This window comes from Arachis hypogaea, chromosome 2, assembly GCF_003086295.3.
Source record: "Arachis hypogaea cultivar Tifrunner chromosome 2, arahy.Tifrunner.gnm2.J5K5, whole genome shotgun sequence".
NCBI classification, from domain to species: domain Eukaryota; kingdom Viridiplantae; phylum Streptophyta; class Magnoliopsida; order Fabales; family Fabaceae; genus Arachis; species Arachis hypogaea.
Genome location: NC_092037.1, coordinates 87,010,252 through 87,031,239, shown reverse-complemented (window position 1 = coordinate 87,031,239; position 20,988 = coordinate 87,010,252). Strand labels below are relative to the sequence as shown.

The 20,988-nt window shown below is 40.0% G+C and overlaps 1 non-coding gene across 1 annotated transcript; it reads left to right on the top strand.

Annotated features, from left to right (window-relative positions):
* The first annotated feature begins 19,801 nt into the window (after positions 1-19,801).
* Positions 19,802-19,905, top strand: LOC112767206 (small nucleolar RNA R71). The gene has a single exon (XR_003184776.1). It is a non-coding gene; the product is annotated as a small nucleolar RNA R71 (small nucleolar RNA).
* The last annotated feature ends 1,083 nt before the right edge of the window (positions 19,906-20,988 follow it).

Sequence of the window (20,988 nt, the reverse complement as noted above, 5' to 3'; positions counted from 1 at the left end):
TACTTGCAGTGGTTTATGCCATTGACAAGTTTAGATCCTACTTAGTAGGATCAAAAGTGATTGTGTACACTGACCATGCTACTCTTAAATATCTACTCACAAAGCAGGATTCAAAGCCCAGGCTTATAAGATGGATGTTGCTTCTGCAAGAGTTTGATATAGAAATAAGAGACAGAAAAGGAACAGAGAATCAAGTAGCTGATCACCTGTCCCGGATAGAACCAATAGCAGGAGCATCCCTCCCTCCTACTGAGATCTCTGAAACCTTTCCGGATGAGCAATTGTTTGCTGTTTAGGAAGCTCTGTGGTTTGCAGACATTGCAAACTATAAGACACAAGGTTCTCCTTTTATAACCATGGAGAGGAAGCATGAAGAGCTTCTCTCAGTTCAGAGTCAAGAAGAGCCCACACAGTCAAACTCTAAGTTTGGTGTTGTGAGGCCACAACCAAACTCTAAGTTTGGTGTTAAGACCCCATATCCAAACTCTAAGTTTGGTGTTGGCAACTATACAACATTGACCTGATCACCTTGTGGCTCCATGAGAGCCACTGTCAAGCTATTGACATTAAAGAAGCGCTTGTTGGGAGGCAACCCAATTTTATTTATCTAATTTTTATTTTATTGTTATTTTGTGTTTTATTAGGTACATGATCATGAGGAGTCACGAAAAAATCATAAAAATTAAAAAACAGAATCAAAAACAGCAGAAGAAAAAAATTTGCACCCTGGAGGACGCACAGGCTGGCGTTCAACGCCAGTAAGATGCATCTGACCGGCGTTCAACGCCAGAACAGAGCACCATTCTGGCGCTGAACGCCAGAAATAAGCAACATTCTGGCGCTGAACGCCAGGAATGTGCCTAGAGAAGAAAAGCTGGCGCTAAACGCTAGTAACAAGCATGAAACTGGCGTTCAACGCCAGAAACATGCTTTACATGGGCGTTGAACGCCCAGAATGTGCACCACACGGCGTTTAAACGCCAGAATGGTGTGCAAAGGCATTTTACATGCCTATTTGGTGCAGGGATGGAATTCCTTGACACCTCAGGATCTGTGGACCCCCACAGGATCACCTCAGGATCTGTGGACCTCACAGGATCCCCACCTACCTCGCCCTCTCTCTCTCTCCATTCATGGTCATCCCTTCTGTTTTTCATTCACCACTCACTTCTATCCACTCTTCCCCACTCCCCTTCAAAATTCAAAACTCTTTCCCACCCAAACCCACCCATATAGCCGAATACACACATCCCTCCATCTCTTCTTCTTCTTCATCATCTTTTCTTTCTTCTCTTGCTCGAGGGCGAGTAATTTTCTAAGTTTGGTGTGGTAAAAGCATAGCTTTTTGCTTTTTCATTACCATTAATGGCACCTAAGGCCAGAGAAACCTCAAAGGGAAGACAAAAGCTTCCACCTCTGAGTCTTGGGAGATGGAAAGACTCATATAAAGCCGTCATAGCTCAGTGGTAGAACATGTGGCTGCAAATCAAGAGATCCCTGAGATACCTCAGGGGATAAATTGTCCTCCACACAAATATTGGAAGCAACCAAGGGTAGAAACACCAAAATTACTAGGAATCATTCAACAGAAGCAAGGAAGAGACATAGAGGAGCTCAAAGAGCACCATTGGACCTTCAAGAAGGCGCCACCCTCACTCAGGTGGATTCATTCCTTGTTCTTATTTCTTTCTACTTTTCGGTTTTTAATATTGTATTTATCTATGTTTTGTGTCTCTAAATTCATGATCATTAGTATGTAACCATGTCTCAAAGCTATGAATAAATTCCATTAATCCTTCACCTTTCTTAAAAAAAATGTTTTAACTCAAAAGAACAAGAAGTACATGAATTTCGAATTATCCTTGAATTTAATTTAATTATATTGATGTGGCGACAATACTTTTTGTTTTCTGAATGAATGCTTAAACAGTGCATGTTTTTGATCTTGTTGTTTATGAATGTTAAAATTGTTGGCTCTTGAAAGAATGATGAACAAAGAGAAATATTTTTGATGATCTGAAAAATCATGAAATTGATTCTTGAAGCAAGAAATAGCAGTGAATAGCAAAAGCTTTCAAAAAAAAAAAAGAAGGAGCAGTAGAAAAAGCCAATAGCCCATAAAACCAAAAGGCAAGGGTAAAAAGGATCCAAGGCTTTGAGCATCAATGGATAGGAGGGCCCAAGGAAATAAAATCCAGGCCTAAGCGGCTAAACCAAGCTGTCCCTAACCATGTGCTTGTGTCATGAAGGTCCAAGTGAAAAACTTGAGACTGAGTGGTTAAAGTCATGATCCAAAGCAAAAGAGTGTGCTTAAGAGCTCTGGACACCACTAACTGGGGACTCTAGCAAAGCTGAGTCACAATCTGAAAAGGTTCACCCAGTTATGTGTCTGTGGCATTTATGTATCCGGTGGTAGTACTGGAAAACAAAGTGCTTAGGGCCACGGCCAAGACAAATAAGTAGCTGTGTTCAAGAATCAACATGCTTAACTAGGAAAGTCAATAACACTATCCAAAATTCTAAGTTCCCAGAGACGCCAATCACTCTGAACTTCAAAGGAAAAAGTGAGATGCCAAAACTATTCAGGAGCAAAAAGCTACAAGTCCCGCTCATCTAATTAAATTAATATTCATTGATATTCTGAAATTTATAGTATATTCTCTTCTTTTATCCTATTTGATTTTCAGTTGCTTGGGGACAAGCAACAATTTAAGTTTGGTGTTGTGATGAGCGGATAATTTATACGCTTTTTGGCATTGTTTTTATATAGTTTTTAGTAAGTTTGAGCTACTTTTAGGGATGTTTTCATTAGTTTTTATGTTAAATTCACATTTCTGGACTTTACTATGAGTTTGTGTGTTTTTCTGTGATTTCAGGTAAATTCTGGCTGAAATTGAGGGACTTGAGCAAAACTCTGAAAAAGGCTGACAAAAGGACTGCTGATGCTGTTGGAATCTGACCTCCCTACACTCGAAATGGATTTTCTGGAGCTACAGAACTCCATTTGGCGCGCTCTCAACGGCGTTGGAAAGTAGACATCCAGGGCTTTCCAGCAATATATAATAGTCCATACTTTATTCGAAGAATGACGACGTAACTTGGCGTTAAACGCCAAGTTCATGCTGCTGTCTGGAGTTAAACGCCAGAAAAACGTCATGATCCGGAGTTGAACGCCCAAAACACGTCATAGCCTGGAGTTTGACGCCAAGAAATGCCTTAGCTCGTGGAATGATCAAGCTCAGCCCAAGCATACACCAAGTGGGCCCCGGAAGTGGATTTATGCATCAATTACTTACTCATGTAAACCCTAGTAGCTAGTCTAGTATATATAGGACATTTATCTATTGTATTAGACATCCTGGATTGTATTTTGAATCCTGTGATCACGTTTTGGGGGCTGGCCATTCGGCCATGCCTGAACCCTTGGCTTATGTATTTTCAACGGTGGAGTTTTTGCACACCATAGATTAAGGGTGTGGAGCTCTGCTGTACCTCAAGTATTAATGAAATTCTATTATCTTTTATTCAAATCTCTCTTATTCTTATTCCAAGATATTCATTCGTACCCAAGAACATGATGAATGTTATGAGTCAGATTACCCTCATTATCATTCTCACTTATGAACGCGCGTGATTGACAACCACTTCCGTTCTACATGCAACAAAGAGCTTGAATGTGTATCTCTTAGATTCCCCAACAGAATCTTCGTGGTATAAGCTAGATGGATGGCGGCATTTATGAGGATCCGGAAAGTCTCACCTTGTCTGTGGTATTCCGAGTAGGATCCTGGGAATCCAGAAAGTCTAACCTTGTCTGTGGTATTCCGAGTAGGATTCCGGTAATGAATGACTGTGACGTGCTTCAAACTTGTAACCTGCTGGGCGTTAGTGACAGACGCAAAAGAGGGATTCTATTCCAGTAGGGGAGGGAACCAACCGGTGATTAGCCGTACTGTGACAGAGTGCGTGAGCATTAGTTTTCACTGCGAGGATGGGATGTAGTCATCAGCCATGGGTGATGCCTCCAGACTGGTTAGCTGTGCGAGTGACAGCCGCATAGGATATTTCCCCGAGAGGAAGAAAGTAGCCACAGTTGATGGTGAACCCCTATACAAAGCTTGCCATGGAAAGGAGTAAGAAGGATTGAGTAGAAGCAGTAGGAGAGCAGGCGTCCCTGGGCTCTACAGCATCTCCATCCGCTTATCTGAAATTCCAACCAATGAATCTGCATAAGTATTCTATCCCTTTTTATTATTCCTTTTTATTTATTCATTCCAATAATCACAATTACCCTTTAATCTCCCTAACTGAGATTTGCAAGGTGACCATAGCTTGCTTCATACCAACAATCTCTGTGGATTCGACCCTTACTCACGTAAGGTTTATTACTTGGACGACCCAGTACACTTGCTGGTTAGTTGAACGGAGTTGTGAATTTAACCAAGAGACACAATAGTTTTTGTGTATATGCCAAAGAGCCAATATTGATGATCACAATTTCGTCCACCAAGTTTTTGGCGCCGTTGCCGGGGAACAATCAATTTCGAACAAAAATTCAAACAATTGTTTCCAACCCACAATGGTGCCAAGTTTTTAATCCGGCAACAACACCAAGTTTTTGGCGCCGTTGCCGGGGATTGTTCGAGTATGGACAACTGACGGTTCATCTTGTTGCTCAGATTAGGTAATTTTCTTTTCAAAAATCTTTTTCAAAATTTTTTCTTTTTATTTTTCGTTTTTCCAAACTATATTTTCGAAAAAATTAAAATAAAAATACAAAAAAATCATAAAATCATAAAAATCAAAAATATTTTGTGTTTCTTGTTTGAGTCTTGTGTTAATTTTTAAGTTTGGTGTCAATTGCATGCTTTTAAAATTTTTCTTGCATTTTTTCGAAAATCTCATGCATTCATAGTGTTCTTCATGATCTTCAAGTTGTTCTTGATAAGTCTTCTTGTTTGATCTTGATGTTTTCTTGTTTTGTGTCTTTTCTTGTTTTTCATGTGCATTTTTGCATTCATATTTTTCAAGCATTAAAAATTTTTAAGTTTGGTGTCTTGCATGTCTTCTTTGCATTAAAAATTTTTCAAAAATATGTTCTTGATGTTCATCATGATCTTCAAAGTGTTCTTGGTGTTCATCTTGACATTCATAGCATTCTTGCATGCATTCATTGTTTTGATCTAAAAATTTCATGCATTGAGTGTTTTGTTGTTTTTCTCTCTCATCTTTAAAAAATTCAAAAAATCAAAAAAAAATATCTTTACCTTATTTTCCTCCAAATTTTCGAATTTTTGGGTTGACTTGGTCAAAAATTTTCAAAATTAGTTGTTTCTTACAAGTCAAATCAAAATTTCAATTTTAAAAATCTTATCGTTTCAAAATCTTTTTCAAAAATCATATCTTTTTCATTTTTTTTATTATTTTCGAAATTTTAAAAAAATTATTTTTCAAAATCTTTTTCTTATCTTTTTATTATTTTTCAAAAATTCTCACCAAGGGATAAAGCTGGCGCTGAACGCCCAGCCCATGCTCATTCCTGGCGTTCAACGCCAGAAACAAGCATGGATCTGGCGTTGAACGCCCAAAAGGAACATGGTTCTGGCGTTCAAACGCCAGAGGTGGCGTCTAACGCCACTCCAGCTTCCACACCTGGCATTCAATGGCCAGTGGGTGATCGGTCACATACAAGTGCTGATAACAACCCTTCTAAAAAGGCTCCCCAACCCACTTCTGTAGGTAATAAACCTGCAGCAACTAAAGCTGAGGAATACAAAGCCACAATGCCTTATCCTCAAAAACTCCGCCAGGCGGAACAGGATAAGCAATTTGCCCGCTTTGCAGACTATCTCAGGACTCTTGAAATAAAGATTCCGTTTGCAGAAGCACTTGAGCAAATACCCTCTTATGCTAAGTTCATGAAAGAGATCTTAAGTCATAAGAAGGATTGGAGGGAAACTGAAAAAGTTTATCTCACTGAAGAATGCAGTGCAGTCATTCTGAAAAGCTTACCTGAGAAGCTTAAAGATCCTGGGAGCTTTATGATACCATGCACATTAGAAGGTGTTTGTACCAAGCAAGCTTTATGTGATCTTGGGGCAAGTATCAACCTAATACCTGCATCTACTATCAAAAAGCTTGGTTTGACTGAAGAAATCAAACCAACCAGGATATGTCTTCAACTTGCTGATGGCTCCATTAAATACCCATCAGGCGTGATTGAAGACATGATTGTCAAGGTTGGGCCATTTGCCTTTCCTACTGACTTTGTGGTGCTGGAAATGGAGGAGCACAAGAGTGCAACTCTCATTCTAGGAAGACCTTTCCTAGCAACTGGCCGAACCCTCATTGATGTCCAAAAAGGGGAAGTGACCTTGAGAGTCAATGAGGAAGAGTTCAAGTTGAATGTTGTCAAAGTCATGCAACATCCAGACACCCCAAATGACTGCATGAGTGTTGATATTATTGACTCTCTGGTAAGAGAGGTCAATATGGCTGAGAGTCTCGAATCAGAGCTGGAGGACATCTTTAAAGATGTTCAGCCTGATTTGGAGGAATCAGAGAAGATAATAGAACCTCTGAAAGTCCCTCAAGAAGAGGAGAAACCTCCAAAACCCGAACTCAAACCATTACCACCATCCCTGAAATATGCATTTCTGGGAGAAGGTGAAACCTTTCCTGTAATTATAAGCTCTACCTTAGAGCCACAGGAAGAAAAAGCACTGATTCAAGTGCTAAGGACGCACAAGACAGCTCTTGGGTGGTCCATTAGTGATCTTAAGGGCATTAGCCCAGCCAGATGCATGCACAAAATCTTGTTGGAGGATGACGCCAAGCCAGTGGTTCAACCACAAAGGCGGCTGAATCCAGCTATGAAAGAAGTGGTGCAAAAAGAGGTCACTAAATTACTAGAGGCTGGGATTATTTATCCTATTTCTGACAGCCCCTGGGTGAGCCCTGTCCAAGTTGTCCCTAAGAAGGGTGGCATGACAGTGGTTCATAATGAAAAGAATGAACTGGTCCCTACAAGGACAGTTACAGGGTGGCGTATGTGCATTGACTACAGAAGGCTCAATACAGCCACCAGAAAGGATCATTTTCCTTTACCATTCATAGACCAGATGCTAGAAAGACTAGCAGGTCATGAATACTACTGCTTCCTGGATGGATATTCAGGTTATAATCAAATTGCAGTAGATCCCCAGGATCAGGAGAAAACGGCATTCACATGCCCGTCTGAAGTATTTGCATACAGAAGAATGCCATTTGGCCTATGCAATGCACCTGCAACCTTTCAGAGGTGCATGCTCTCAATTTTCTCCGATATGGTGGAAAAATTTCTGGAAGTCTTCATGGATGATTTTTCAGTATTTGGAGACTCATTCAGCTCCTGCCTTAACCATTTAGCACTTGTTCTGAAAAGATGCCAAGAGACTAACCTAGTTTTAAACTGGGAAAAATGTCACTTTATGGTGACTGAAGGAATTGTCCTTGGGCACAAAATTTCGAACAAGGGAATAGAGGTGGATCAAGATAAGGTAGAAGTAATTGAAAAATTACCACCACCTGCTAATGTTAAGGCAATCAGAAGCTTTCTGGGGCATGCAGGATTCTATAGGAGGTTTATAAAAGATTTTTCAAAAATCGCCAAACCTCTGAGCAACCTGCTAGCTGCTGACACGCCATTTATCTTTGATAAAGAGTGTCTGCAGGCATTTGAGACTCTGAAAGCTAAATTGGTTACTGCACCGATCATCTCTGCACCAGACTGGACATTACCATTTGAATTGATGTGTGATGCCAGTGACCATGCCATTGGTGCAGTGTTGGGACAAAGGCATGACAAGCTTCTGCACGTCATTCACTATGCCAGCCGTGTTCTAAATGACGCACAGAAAAATTACACAACCACAGAAAAAGAGCTACTTGCAGTGGTTTATGCCGTTGATAAATTCAGATCCTATTTAGTAGGATCAAAAGTGATTGTGTACACTGATCATGCTGCTCTTAAATATCTACTCACAAAGAAGGATTCAAAACCCAGACTCATCAGATGGGTGTTGCTTCTACAAGAGTTTGATATAGAAATAAGAGACAGAAAAGGGACAGAGAATCAAGTAGCAGACCACCTGTCCCGAATAGAACCAGTAGAAGGGGCGTCCCTCCCTCTCACTGAGATCTCTGAAACCTTTCCAGATGAGCAACTGTTTGCCATCCAGGAAGTGCCATGGTTTGCAGACATTGCAAACTACAAGGCAGTGAGATTCATACCCAAAGAGTACAGTAGGATGCAATCAAAGAAATTAATCACAGATGCAAAGTACTATCTTTGGGATGAACCATATCTCTTCAAGAGATGTGCAGACGGAGTAATCCGTAGATGTGTGCCTAAAGAGGAAGCACAGAAGATCCTTTGGCATTGCCATGGATCACAATATGGAGGACATTTTGGAAGTGAACGAACAGCCACAAGAGTCCTCCAAAGTGGCTTCTACTGGCCTACTCTCTATAAAGACTCCCGAGCATTTGTGCTTAACTGTGATAGTTGCCAAAGATCAGGCAACCTGCCTCACAGTTATGCCATGCCTCAACAAGGAATCTTGGAGATTGAGTTGTTTGATGTATGGGGCATTGACTTCATGGGACCTTTCCCACCATCATACTCAAACACCTATATTCTGGTGGCAGTGGATTATGTATCCAAATGGGTGGAGGCTATTGCAACACCCACTAATGACACTAAAATAGTGTTAAAATTCCTCCAGAAACATATCTTCAGCAGATTTGGTATCCCTAGAGTGTTAGTCAGTGATGGGGGCACTCATTTCTGTAATAAACAGCTCTACTCTGCTCTAGTACGTTATGGAGTCAACCACAGGGTGGCTACTCCATATCACCCACAAACTAATGGGCAGGCTGAAGTCTCAAATAGAGAACTTAAAAGAATCCTGGAACGGACTGTAATTAACCGTAGAAAGGATTGGGCAAGAAGCTTGGATGATGCTCTGTGGGCATACAGAACAGCATTTAAGACCCCTATAGGGACCTCTCCATACCAGCTTGTGTATGGAAAGGCATGTCACTTGCCAGTGGAACTGGAACACAAGGCCTACTGGGCAACCAGATTCCTAAACCTTGATGCCAAGTTAGCTGGAGAAAAACGATTGCTCCAGTTAAATGAGCTAGAGGAATTTAGACTCAATGCTTTTGAAAATGCGAAAATTTACAAGGAAAAAGCAAAAAGATGGCATGATAAGAAATTGTCATCCAGAGTCTTTAAACCAGGACAGAAAGTTCTGCTATTCAACTCTAGGCTCAGATTATTCCCTGGGAAGTTAAAATCCCGGTGGAGAGGTCCATATGTAATCACAAGTGTATCACCATATGGATACATAGAACTTCAGGATAGTGACTCTAACAAAAAGTTCATTGTCAATGGACAAAGAGTTAAACACTATCTTGAAGATAATTTCGAGCAAGAATGCTCAAGACTGAGACTACATTAAAGATCAGTGACAGTCCAGCTAAGGACATTAAAGAAGCGCTTGCTGGGAGGCAACCCAGCCATTTACAAAGTTTATTTACTAATTAAATAAATTTTCTTTTCTTTACAGGTTTAAGTCAAAGGTGAATTAGCAATTGATTGAAGTCACAGAGTTACAGGGAAATTTGGGAGCTCACTGGCATGAAAAAGCCAGTAAGAAATACTTTGGGCGTTAAACGCCCAAAAGAAGCACCCACTGGGCGTTAAACGCCAGAAAGAAGCATCACATGGGCGTTGAACGCCCAGGAGAAGCAACATGTGGGCGTTAAACGCCCAAACCATGCACCATGTGGGCGTTTAACGCCAGGATGGTGGGAGGAGGTACAATTTCGTTTTTCTTTACAATTTTTCAAAATTTTTATGTTTCAATTCATGATTTCTTGCATAAACATATTTTAAATTATCACTTTCAATTCCAAAAGTTTTTATCCTAATTTCTAAAATCCCTTTTTCAAAAATATTAAATATATCTTAATCCATAAAGCCAAATGGCTTTCCAATTCAAGCCATCATCTTTTCAAATTTGTTTCCAACACATCAATAATTCCTTTTAAAAAATCCTCTTCAAAATTAAATTTCAAATTTATCTTTTAAATTACGATTCATATCTTTTCCTTTTTTTAAAATTATATCTTTCTCTGATCACAATTATCTTTTAAAATCATAACTTCTATCTTATCTCTTTCTTATTTTTTCGAAAATTTCCCACCCCCCCATCCCTTTATATTATATTCGGCCTTCTCCTCCTCCTCTTCATCCAACACTTGCTCTCCTTCTATCCCTCTTCTTTCTTCTCCTTTGCTTGAGGACAAGCAAAACTCTAAGTTTGGTGTGCTTATCCGTGATCACAAAGAACATACTCACTTAAGATCATGGCTCCTAAAGGAAAGCAAACCACCCCAAGAGGAAAGAAAGAAAGCACTCCAAAGCCACTTTGGAATCAAGGGAAGTTCTTAACTAAAGAACATTCAGACCATTACTACAAGATAATGAGTCACAGATCAGTGATCCCGGAAGTCAGATTTGATCTGAAAGAAGATGAATATCCGGAGATCCAGGAGCAAATTCGAAACAGGAATTGGGAAATTCTGGCCAATCCTGAAACGAAAGTGGGGAAGAACATGGTTCAGGAATTTTATGCTAATCTATGGCAGACAGAAAGGCAAAGAATCATTGGAGCTGCTCTCTTTGACCATAAGACCTTAGTCAGAGGAAAGATCATCCATACCAATTCTGACAAGATCAGGGAGATATTCAAGATTCCTCAACTGAAAGATGACCCGGACTCCTTTAATAGGAGAATGATGAGGGTCAATAAAGGGTTGGACAAGGTTCTGGAGGATATATGCATCCCTGGAGCCAAGTGGACTACTAGTACAACTGGCATCCCAGTTCAACTCAAAAGAGAAGATCTAAAACCAGTAGCCAGAGGCTGGCTGGATTTTATTAATCGTTCCATATTGCCCACCAGCAACCATTCTGAAGTTACCATCAAAAGAGCTGTCATGATTCACTGCATCATGTTGGGAAAGGAAGTAGAAGTCCATCAGCTGATCTCATGTGAGCTATACAAAATAGCAAACAGGAACTCTAAGGACGCCAGATTGGCCTATCCAAGCTTAATCTCTATGATGTGCAAAGATGCTGGAGTAAAGATTGGAATAACTGAATATATCCTAATTGAAAAGCCCATTACTGGAACATCAATGATCAGACAACAGCAGCAAGAGGATGCAACCAAGAGGAGAGCACAAGAAGCCCTCCCAGAACTGCCCCAATTCGAATATTGGGAACAGCTTGAGGCCTCTATTTCCAGATTGCAAGAAGCTATGGATCAAATAAAGGAAGAACAGAACAATCAAGGTAGCATGATTTGCAAACTGCTCAAGGAACAGGAAGAGCAAGGGCGTGATATAAGGGAGCTGAAGCGCCAAAAATTAATCCTTGAACCACACCCCAAAGATTAGAGGAGCATCTACTCCTCAAAACAACAGGTTGCTGAGTTCCAATTTTTTTCTGCTTCAACTCTGTGATAATTATTCTTTTTAGAAATTGACCTTAGGAGATATTTAGTAGTAATTAGTATGTCTATTTTGATTTTATTTCCAATTAAGCTATAATTTATTTTTCTCATCATCATTAGGCATGAATAAAATAGTAAATTTTCTTTTAGAATAAAGAAGTAATTTATATTTTTCGAGTTCTTAATAATAAAAAGTATAATTAATTATATGTGGTGGCAATACTTTTTGTTCTCTGAATGAATGCTTGAACAGTGCATAATTTGTACTTTGAATTTGATGAATATTGGCTCCTGAAAGGATGAGGAACACGAAAAATATTATTGATGATCTGAAAAATCATAAAATTTATTCTTGAAGCAAGAAAAAGCAGTCAAAAAAAAAAAAACACAATATTCACAAGCCATGAGCCCTAGTTAAAAGTAAAAAGGATCCAAGGCTTTGAGCATCAATGGATAGGAGGGCCCAAGGAAATAAAATCCAGGCCTAAGCGGCTAAACCAAGCTGTCCCTAACCATGTGCTTGTGGCATGCGGGTTCAAGTTACAAACTTGAGACTGAGTGGTTAAAGTCGTGATCCAAGGCAAACAGAGTGTGCTTAAGAGCTCTGGATACCTCTGACTGGGGACTTAAGCAAAGCTAAGTCACAATCTGAAAAGGTTCACCCAGTCATGTGTCTGTGGCATTTATGTATCTGGTGGTAATACTGGAAAACAAAGTGCTTAGGGCCACAGCCAAGACTCATAAAATAACTGTGTTCAAGAATCAACATACTACACTAGGAGAGTCAATAATACTATCTGAATTCTGAGTTCCTAAGGATGCCAATCATTCTGAAATTCAAAAGATACAGGGAGATGCCAAAACTGTTCAGAGACAAAAGCTACAAGCCCCGCTCATCTAATAAGAATCTGAGCTTCATTTAAAACTCTAGAATATTATTACTTCTTTATTTCTGTTAAAGCCTATTTTATTTATCTAGTTGCTTGAGGACAAGCAACAGTTTAAGTTTGGTGTTGTGATGAGCGGATATTTTATACGCTTTTTGGGAGTAATTTCATGTAGATTTTAGCATGTTTCAGTTAGTTTTTAGTAGAATATTATTAGTTTTTAGGCAAAAATCATATTTCTGGATTTTACTATGAGTTTGTGTGTTTTTCTGTGATTTCAGGTATTTTCTGGCTGAAATTGAGGGAGTTGAGCAAAAATCTGACTTAGGCTGAAAAAGGACTGCTGATGCTGTTGGATCCTGACCTCCCTGCACTCGAAATGGATTTTCTGGAGCTACAGGAGTCCAATTGGCGCGCTCTCAACGGCGTTGGAAAGTAGACATCCAGGGCTTTCCAGCAATATATAATAGTCCATACTTTGCGCAAGAATAGACGACGTAACTTGGCGTTGAACGCCAAGTTCATGTTGCTGTCTGGAGTTAAACGCCAGAAAAACGTCATGATCCGGAGTTGAACGCCCAAAACACGTCATAACCTGGAGTTTGACGCCAAGAAAGGCCCCTACTCGTGGGAAGCTTTAGTCTCAGCCCCAGCACACACCAAGTGGGCCCCAGAAGTGGATTTCTGCACCAATTATCTTTGTTTATTCATTTTCTGTAAACCTAGGTTACTAGTTTACTATTTAAACAACTTTTACAGACATTTCTTGTACCTCATGACATTTTCAGATCTGAATTACATACTTTTTGACGGCATGAGTCTCTAAACTCCATTGTTGGGGGTGAGGAGCTCTGCAGCGTCTCGAAGATTTAATACAATTCCTTTGTTTTTCATTCAAACACGCTTGCTCTTATCTAAGATGTTTATTCGCGCCTAATTGTGAAGAAGGTGATGATCCGTGACACTCATCACCTTCCTCAATCCATGAACGTGTGCCTGACAACCACCTCCGTTCTACATCAGATTGAATGAATATCTCTTAGATTCTTTAATCAGAATCTTCGTGGTATAAGCCGGATTGATGGCGGCATTCATGAGAATCCGGAAAGTCTAAACCTTGTCTGTGGTATTCCGAGTAGGATTCCGGGATTGAATGACTGTGACGTGCTTCAAACTCCTGAGGGATGGGCGTTAGTGACAGACGCAAAAGAATCAATGGATTCTATTCCAACCTGATTGAGAACCGACAGATGATTAGCCGTGCTGTGACAGAGCATAGGAACGTTTTCACTGAGAGGATGGGAGGTAGCCATTGACAACGGTGACACCCTACATAGAGCCTGCCATGGAAGGACCTTGCGTGTGTTGAAGGATTTCAAGGAAGAGTTGAAGATCAGAGGACAAAGCATCTCCAAAACTCCAACATGTTTCTGATTACTGCATAACAAGTAACGCTATTATTCCCCTTTATTTTTATATAATCAAATCTGGTAATTTCACTTTTAATCCTATTGGCATCCTGACTAAGATTAATAAAATAAACATTGATTGCTTCAAACCAATAATCTCCGTGGGATCGACCCTTACTCACGTAAGGTATTACTTGGACGACCCAGTGCACTTGCTGGTTAGTCGAACGAAGTTGATTTTGGACCAGGCTCTATTATCATATTCCATAAAGAGATACAATTTCGTCCACCAAGTTTTTTCAAAAACTTGGTGGACGAAATTGTGATCATCAATATTGGCTCTTTGGCATATACACAAAAACTATTGTGTCTCTTGGTTAAATTCACAACTCCGTTCAACTAACCAGCAAGTGTACTGGGTCGTCCAAGTAATAAACCTTACGTGAGTAAGGGTCGAATCCACAGAGATTGTTGGTATGAAGCAAGCTATGGTCACCTTGTAAATCTCAGTTAGGCAGATTAAAATAGTTTATGGGTTTCGAAAATAAAGATAAAAGAATAGATTAAATAAAGGGATAGAATACTTATGCAGATTCATTGGTTGGAAATTCAGATAAGCGGATGGAGATGCTGTAGAGCCCAGGGACGCCTGCTCTCCTACTGCTTCTACTCAATCCTTCTTACTCCTTTCCATGGCAAGCTTTGTATAGGGGTTCACCATCAACTGTGGCTACTTTCTTCCTCTCGGGGAAATATCCTATGCGGCTGTCACTCGCACAGCTAACCAGTCTGGAGGCATCACCCATGGCTGATGGCTACATCCCATCCTCGCAGTGAAAACTAATGCTCACGCACTCTGTCACAGTATGGCTAATCACCGGTTGGTTCCCTCCCCTACTGGAATAGAATCCCTCTTTTGCGTCTGTCACTAACGCCCAGCAGGTTACAAGTTTGAAGCACGTCACAGTCATTCATTACCGGAATCCTACTCGGAATACCACAGACAAGGTGAGACTTTCCGGATCCTCATAAATGCCGCTATCTATCTAGCTTATACCATGAAGATTCTGTTGGGGAATCTAAGAGATGCGCATTCAAGCTCTGTTGCATGTAGAACGGAAGTGGTTGTCAATCACGCGCGTTCATAAGTGAGAATGATAATGAGGGTAATCTGACTCATAACATTCATCATGTTCTTGGGTACGAATGAATATCTTGGAATAAGAATAAGAGAGATTTGAATAAAAGATAATAGAATTTCATTAATACTTGAGGTACAGCAGAGCTCCACACCCTTAATCTATGGTGTGCAGAAACTCCACCGTTGAAAATACATAAGCAAAGGGTTCAGGCATGGCCGAATGGCCAGCCCCCAAAACGTGATCACAGGATTCAAAATACAATCCAGGATGTCTAATACAATAGATAAATGTCCTATATATACTAGACTAGCTACTAGGGTTTACATGAGTAAGTAATTGATGCATAAATCCACTTCCGGGGCCCACTTGGTGTATGTTTGGGCTGAGCTTTGATCAATCCACGAGCTAAGGCATTTCTTGGCGTCAAACTCCAGGTTATGACGTGTTTTGGGCGTTCAACTCCGGATCATGACGTTTTTCTGGCGTTTAACTCCAGACAGCAGCATGAACTTGGCGTTCAACGCCAAGTTACGTCGTCATTCTTCGAATAAAGTATGGACTATTATATATTTCTGGAAAGCCCTGGACGTCTACTTTCCAACGACGTTGAGAGCGCGCCAATTGGAGTTCTGTAGCTCCAGAAAATCCATTTCGAGTGCAGGGAGGTCAGATTCCAACAGCATCAGCAGTCCTTTTGTCAGCCTTCTTCAGAGTTTTGCTCAAGTCCCTCAATTTCAGTCAGAAATTACCTGAAATCACAAAAAAAACACACAAACTCATAGTAAAGTCCAGAAATGTGAATTTAACATAAAAACTAATGAAAACATCCCTAAAAGTAGCTCAAACTTACTAAAAACTATATAAAAACAATGCCAAAAAGCGTATAAATTATCCGCTCATCACAACACCAAACTTAAATTGTTGCTTGTCCCCAAGCAACTGAAAATCAATTAGGATAAAAAGAAGAGAATATACTATAAATTTCAGAATATCAATGAATATTAATTTAATTAGATGAGCGGGACTTGTAGCTTTTTGCTCCTGAATAGTTTTGGCATCTCACTTTTTCCCTTGAAGTTCAGAGTGATTGGCGTCTCTGGGAACTCAGAATTTCGGATAGTGTTATTGACTCTCCTAGTTAAGCATGTTGATTCTTGAACACAGCTACTTATGAGTCTTGGCCGTGGCCCTAAGCATTTTGTTTTCCAATATTACCACCGGATACACAAATGCCACAGACACATGACTGGGTGAACCTTTTCAGATTGTGACTCAGCTTTGCTTAGAGTCCCCAGTTAGTGGTGTCCAGAGCTCTTAAGCACACTCTTTTGCTTTGGATCACGACTTTAACCACTCAGTCTCAAGCTTTTCACTTGGACCTTCATGACACAAGCACATGGTTAGGGACAGCTTGATTTAGCCGCTTAGGCCTGGATTTAATTTCCTTGGGCCCTCCTATCCATTGATGCTCAAAGCCTTGGATCCTTTTTACCCTTGCCTTTTGGTTTTAAGGGCTATTGGCTTTTTCTACTGCTCCTTCTTTTTCTTTCTATTTTTTTTTCGCCACTTTTTTTTTTCAAGCTTCCTTTTTCACTGCTTTTTCTTGCTTCAAGAATCAATTTCATGATGTTTTTCAGATCATCAATAACATTTCTCTTTGTTCATCATTCTTTCAAGAGCCAACAATTTTAACACTCATAAACAACAAGATCAAAAATATGCACTGTTCAAGCATTCATTCAGAAAACAAAAAGTATTGCCACCACATCAATATAATTAAATTAAATTCACTAATAATTTCGAAAATTATGTACTTCTTGTTCTTTTGAATTAAAACATTTTTCAATTAAGAGAGGTGAAAGACTAATGGATTTTATTCATAGCTTTAAGGCATGGTTACACACTAATGATCATGAAGTGGAGACACAAAACATGGATAAACACAATATTAAAAAAAAACGAAAACAGAAAGAAAATAAAGAACAAGGAATGAATCCACCTGAGTGAGGGTGGCGCCTTCTTGAAGGTCCACTGGTGCTTTTTGAGCTCCTCTATGTCTCTTCCTTGTTTCTGTTGAATGATTCCTAATGATTTTGGTACTCCTATCCATAGTTGCTCCCAATAGTTGTGTGGAGGACCATTTATTCCCTGAGGTATCTCAGGGATTTCTTGGATTTGCATTCAAATGTTCTACCACTGAGCTATGACGGCTTATATTTTCCATCTCCCAAGACTCAGAGGTGGAAGCTTTTGTCTTCCCTTTGAGGTTTTTCTGGCCTTAGGTGCCATTAATGGTAATGGAAAAGCAAAAAATCTATGCTTTTACCACACCAAACTTAAAATATTGCTCGCCCTCGAGCAAGAAAAGAAAGAAGAGAAGAAGGAGAAGAAGATGGAGGTGAGTGAGGGGAGATGGATTCGGCTATATGGGTGGGATTGGGTGGGAAAGAGAAGTTGAGGTGTATGGGGAAGAGTGGATAGATGTAGGTGGTGAATGAAAAACAGAAGGGATGACCATGAATGGAAAGAGAGAGGGCGAGGTAGGTGGGGATCCTGTGGGGTCCACAGAGCCTGAGGTGATCCTGTGGAGTCCACAGATCCTGAGGTGAAAAGAAATACCATTCCTTCACCATATAGGCATGTAAAATGCCTTCATGCATCATCCTGACGTTCAAACGCCCATTGGTGCATGTTCTGGGCGTTCAACGCCCATGTGATGCATGTTTCTGGCGTTGAACGCCAGTTTCATGCTTGTTCCTGGCGTTCAGCGCCAGTTTGTCCTCTCTGTGCACCATCCTGGCGTTTAACGCCAGGTTGTTGCTTGTTTTGGGCGTTCAGCGCCAGAATGGTGCTCTGTTCTGGCGTTGAACGCCGGCCAGATGCACCTTCTGGGCGTTGAACGCCAGCCCGTGCATCCTCCAGGGTGAAAAATTTTTTTCTTCTGTTTTTGACTCTATTTTTAATTTTTTTTTTTATTTTTTTCGTGACTCCTCATGATCATGTACCTAATAACAAATAAAATAAAATTAGATAAATAAAATTGGGTTGCCTCCCAACAAGCGCTTCTTTAATGTCAATAGCTTGACAGTGGCTCTCATGGAGCCACAAGGTGATCAGGTCAATGTTGTATAGTCCCAACACCAAACTTAGAGTTTGGATATGGGGTCTTAACACCAAACTTAGAGTTTGGTTGTGGCCTCACAACACCAAACTTAGAGTTTGACTGTGTGGGCTCTTCTTGACTCTGAACTGAGAGAAGCTCTTCATGCTTACTCTCTTTTGTCACAGAGGGATGGCCATGTGCCTTAAACACAAGGTAGTCCCCATTCAATTGAAGGACTAACTCTCCTCTGTTGACATCTATCACAGCTTCTGCTGTGGCTAGGAAAGGTCTTCCTAGGATGATGCATTCATCATCTTCCTTCCTAGTGTCTAGGATTATGAAATCAGCAGGGATGTAAAGGCCTTCAACCTTTACTAGCACGTCCTCTACTATTCCATAGGCTTGTCTCAAAGACTTATCTGCCAATTGTAATGAGAACAAGGCAGGTTGTACCTCAATGATCCCTAGCTTCTCCATTACAGAGAGTGGCATCAGATTTATCCCTGATCCCAGATCACATAGAGCTTTTTCAAAGCTCATGGTGCCTATGGTGCAAGGTATTAAGAACTTGCCAGGATCTTGTTTCTTTTGAGGTAGAGTTCTCTGAATCCAAGTATCTAGTTCACTAATGAGCAGGGGAGGTTCACTTTCCCAAGTCTCATTACCAAATAGCTTGGCATTCAGCTTCATGATAGCTCCTAAGTATTGAGCAACTTGCTCTCCAGTCACATCTTCATCCTCTTCAGAGGATGAATAGTCTTCAGAGCTCATGAATGGCAGAAGGAGGTTTAATGGAATCTCTATGGTCTCTGTATGAGCCTCAGATTCCTCAGGATCCTTAATAGGAAACTCCTTCTTGTTTGAAAGACATCCCAGGAGGTCTTCCTCACTAGGATTTTCGTCCTTCTCCTCCCTAGTGCATTCGGCCACTTTGATTAAATCAATGGCCTTGCACTCTCCTTTTGGATTTTCTTCTGTATTGCTTGGGAGAGTACTGGGAGGAGTTTCAATGACTTTCCTGCTCAGCTGGCCCACCTGTGCCTCCAAATTTCTAATGGAGGATCTGGTTTCATTCATGAAACTGAAAGTGGCCTTTGACAGATCAGAGACTATATTAGCTAAATTAGAATTATTTTGTTCAGAGTTCTCTGTCTGTTGTTGAGGAGATGATGGATATGGCTTACTATTATTCAGCCTATTGCGTCCACCATTGTTAAAGCCTTGTTGAGGCTTTTGTTGATCCTTCCAGGAGAAATTTGGATGATTTCTCCATGATGGGTTATAGGTGTTTCCATAAGGTTCACCCATGTAATTAACCTCTGCCATGGCAGGGTTCTCAGGATCATAAGCTTCTTCAGAAGCTACCTCTCTAGTACTGTTGGATGCATGTTGCAATCCGTTCAGATTTTGAGAGATTATGTTGACCTGTTGAGTCAACATTTTGTTCTGAGCCAATATGGCATTCAGAGCATCAATTTTAAGAACTCCTTTCTTCTGAGGTATCTCATTATTCACGGAATTCCTCTCAGAGGTATACATGAACTGGTTGTTGGCAACCATGTCAATGAGTTCTTGAGCCTCTTTAGGCGTTTTCTTCAGGTGAATAGATCCACCTGCAGAATGGTCCAGTGACATTTTCGAAAATTCAGAGAGACCATAATAGAATATATCTAATAAGGTCCATTCTGAAAATATGTCAGATGGACATCTTTTGGTTAACTGCTTGTATCTTTCCCAAGCTTCATAGAGGGATTCACCATCTTTTTGTTTGAAGGTTTGAACATCCACTCTCAGCTTGCTCAGCTTTTGAGGAGGAAAGAATTTATCTAAGAAAGCAGTGACCAGCTTATCCCAGGAGTCCAGGCTATCCTTAGGTTGTAAATCCAACCATATTCTAGCTCTGTCTCTTACAGCAAAAGGGAAAAGCATGAGCCTGTAGACTTCAGGATCAACTCCATTCGTCTTTACAGTCTCACAGATCTGCAAGAATTCAGTTAAGAACTGATAAGGGTTTTCAGATGGAAGTCCATAAAACTTGCAGTTTTGTTGCATTAAAGCAACTAGTTGAGGCTTAAGCTCAAAGTTATTGGCTCCAATGGCAGGAATGGAGATGCTTCTTCCATCAAACTTGGACGTTGGCTTTGTGAAGTCACCAAGCATTCTCCTTGCATTATTATCATTATTATTTGCGGCTGCCATGTCCTTCTCCTGTTCGAAAATTTCTGAAAGGTTGCTTCTGGATTGTTGTAATTTAGCTTCTCTTAATTTTCTCTTCAGAGTCCTTTCAGGTTCTGGATCAACTTCAACAAGAGTGCCCTTTTCCCTGTTCCTGCTCATATGAAAGAGAAGAACCAAGAAAAGAAAGAGGAATCCTCTATGTCACAGTATAGAGATTCCTTAATGTTAGTAAAAAAAAAAAAAGAAGGGGGGTAGAAGGAAGAAGAGGGAAGGATTCGGATTTTTGGATGAAGAAAGGTGAAGAGAAGTGTTAGTAATTAAATAATTAAATAGAAGAAGAGAGGTGAAGAGAAAGTTCGAAAATAATTTTGAAAAAGGGGTTAGTAATTTTCGAAAATTAAAGATAAGATATAATTAAAATTAAAATTTAAAACAAAAAGAATTTTTGAAAAAGATAGGGAGAATTTTCGAAAATTAGAGAGGGAAAAGTAGTTAGGTGGTTTTGAAAAAGATAAGAAACAAACAAAAAGTTAGTTAGTTGATTGAAAAAGATTTTGAAATCAAAATTGAAAAAGATAAGAAGATAAGAAGTTAGATGAGATATTTTGAGATCAAATTTTGAAAAAGATAAAATTTTTGAAAAAGATAAGATAAAAGATAAAAAGATATATTTGAAAAAGATATTTTGAAAAAGATTTAATT